Below are 2,500 nucleotides of genomic sequence, written 5' to 3'. Positions count from 1 at the left end.
TTAGCTAGCGCAGATAAAAGCAGCTGTGATTAAACACGTTTGTGTCCTGGTAAGAGCCTTAAATCTGTTATCTCTGGTACTTACTGTCATATCGGGAGCTTTTTCTGCCTCCTTTTGAGTTTCATATCATTTTGTTAGTTTGTTAAAATTCTAACCTTTATAAATAAACCTAATTTCTATAATAATTTAAGAGTGAATATGAAAAGCAGATTTCTGACATTTACATCCATCCTTTTGTGCTGCATGAGACAGAAAAGTGACACTAACATAAAGACACTGAACAAAACGTGTAAAATGATCATTTTTTATATTAGTATTTAATCTTATTAACATTAATGCATTTTACTTGTGCACTTTCATTTCTTTTGTTTTATTAATAGTAATAAAATCAATTAATCAACTATCTACAGTAAAATACTGCTGTTAATTAGGTGTGTGTTGTCATTAGGTGTGTGTTGTCATTAGGTGTGTGTTGTCATTAGGTGTGTGTTGTCATTAGGTGTGTGTTGTCATTAGGTGTGTGTTGTCATTAGGTGTGTGTTGTCATTAGGTGTGTGTTGTCATTAGGTGTGTGTTGTCATTAGGTGTGTGTTGTCATTAGGTGTGTGTTGCTTTATAATAACTTAGACAATGCCATTTAATATTAAACCATGTATTTGCATATTCCCCTCCCATCTCAGTAATATTCAGGATCCGTAGCTAATGACCTACTGAACGGTTTAATCACTAAAACGCTACATCACACACCACGTGTTCTTCCTCGGGCAGAGGAACCAATCAGCACAGGAATCTGGAATGATTGACAGGTCTATAGATGTTTTATACTGGCAGATAATTGTGTAGCTGTGAGTTTAATGTAGTAATTGTGTGTAGTTCATCACACTACACAGAACAGAACAGAGTCTTGTAGTAAACTTCCCTCTTACCCTGAGAGATGGTGGGACCAGTGGGGCAGTGCTGTAGATCTGAGGGTGTGAGGTGCAGTGTGAGGAGTGATGGGGCTTTGGGGTAAGAGGGAGATGGTCTGGTTGTGGCTTTGTAGGTCAGCATCAGTGTTTATATCTCATTATGTCACATTAGTATCATGATTGTGTACTCGTCTGTGAGAGATAAACTTAGAGTAGATTAGACAGACAGAGACGGAGAGTAGATTAGACAGACAGAGAGTAGATTAGACAGACAGAGAGTAGATTAGACAGACAGAGAGTAGATTAGACAGACAGACAGAGAGTAGATTAGACAGACAGACAGAGAGTAGATTAGACAGACAGACAGAGACAGAGAGTAGATTAGACAGACAGACAGAGAGTAGATTAGACAGACAGACAGAGAGTAGATTAGACAGACAGACAGAGAGTAGATTAGACAGACAGACAGAGAGTAGATTAGACAGACAGACAGAGATTAGATTAGACAGACAGACAGAGATTAGATTAGACAGACAGACAGAGAGTAGATTAGACAGACAGACAGAGAGTAGATTAGACAGACAGACAGAGAGTAGATTAGACAGACAGACAGACAGAGAGTAGATTAGACAGACAGACAGAGAGTAGATTAGACAGACAGACAGAGAGTAGATTAGACAGACAGACAGACAGAGAGTAGATTAGACAGACAGACAGACAGAGAGTAGATTAGACAGACAGACAGAGAGTAGATTAGACAGACAGACAGAGAGTAGATTAGACAGACAGACAGAGAGTAGATTAGACAGACAGACAGAGAGTAGATTAGACAGACAGACAGAGAGTAGATTAGACAGACAGAGTAGATTAGACAGACAGACAGAGACAGAGAGTAGATTAGACAGACAGACAGAGAGTAGATTAGACAGACAGACAGAGAGTAGATTAGACAGACAGACAGAGACAGAGAGTAGATTAGACAGACAGAGACAGAGAGTAGATTAGACAGACAGACAGAGAGTAGATTAGACAGACAGACAGAGAGTAGATTAGACAGACAGACAGAGAGTAGATTAGACAGACAGACAGACAGAGAGTAGATTAGACAGACAGACAGACAGAGAGTAGATTAGACAGACAGACAGACAGAGAGTAGATTAGACAGACAGACAGACAGACAGAGAGTAGATTAGACAGACAGACAGAGAGTAGATTAGACAGACAGACAGAGAGTAGATTAGACAGACAGAGAGTAGATTAGACAGACAGACAGACAGAGAGTAGATTAGACAGACAGAGAGTAGATTAGACAGACAGACAGAGAGTAGATTAGACAGACAGAGACAGAGAGTCTGTAGTTACTGAGGTCTGATGGATCCAGAGCAGGTTTCTTCAGGATGATAATAACTGTTGTTCCCTTGAAGGTAGTTGGTACATGACCAGATGTTAGGGATCCATTGGTGATAGTGGTGATGAAGGGCAGGAGGTGTTGTGAGATGGTCTGGTGTATAGTGGAAGGGACTGGATCCAATGGGCAGGTGGTAGGATTGCAGGACAAGTGTGTGTGTGTAGTGTAGTAATTGTGTAGATGT

General features: G+C 40.1%; 1 protein-coding gene across 3 annotated transcripts in view; it reads left to right on the top strand.

Annotated features, from left to right (window-relative positions):
• Positions 1-2,500, top strand: part of wu:fa25f02 (cell wall integrity and stress response component 3) — a 10,601-nt gene that overhangs the window by 447 nt on the left and 7,654 nt on the right. For 2 of the 3 annotated variants that reach the window (XM_047802570.1, XM_027160939.2), the window contains one exon: positions 1-49. This exon is cut by the window's left edge. The exons of the other annotated variant lie outside the window; for it this stretch is intronic. The gene's annotated coding sequence lies outside the window, so the exon portion shown is untranslated. The remainder of the gene's footprint in view (positions 50-2,500) is intronic. 3 annotated transcript variants of the gene reach the window in all.

The sequence above is a fragment of the Tachysurus fulvidraco genome, chromosome 17 (genome assembly GCF_022655615.1).
Source record: "Tachysurus fulvidraco isolate hzauxx_2018 chromosome 17, HZAU_PFXX_2.0, whole genome shotgun sequence".
Lineage (NCBI taxonomy): Eukaryota > Metazoa > Chordata > Actinopteri > Siluriformes > Bagridae > Tachysurus > Tachysurus fulvidraco.
Note: the sequence above shows the minus strand (reverse complement) of the source record. Positions and strands in the feature narration are given on the sequence as shown.